The following is a 360-nucleotide window of genomic DNA, read 5'->3' on the forward strand; positions in this document are numbered from 1 at the left end:
ATATAGTAAAACTGGTTTATAAACGGTTTATAAAGCCATTACACGTTAGACATTATCAGTGACTAAAAGTACACTTGCCTATAGGCCTTTAGGCTATGTTAACAAAATTATTCTGGCAGCTGTGGGCTACATACTTTGTGTTTTTTTCTGGCCTAGTATATGCCTGTGTCCCCAGGCCAAAACTGGCAAACTGGCCAAAACTGGCATTACCATCAGATTAAAAATGTCAGGCACAGATCTGGCCCACACACTGTAAACCACCAAATTAGAAAGGTGTGACCCTGCTCTGACCCACACATTATGGAATGATTAATTGTTGAAGGTATGGCCCAGATCTGAAAAAAATAATTGCAAAATAGA

The sequence above is a fragment of the Salvelinus namaycush genome, chromosome 23, assembly GCF_016432855.1.
Source record: "Salvelinus namaycush isolate Seneca chromosome 23, SaNama_1.0, whole genome shotgun sequence".
NCBI lineage: Eukaryota > Metazoa > Chordata > Actinopteri > Salmoniformes > Salmonidae > Salvelinus > Salvelinus namaycush.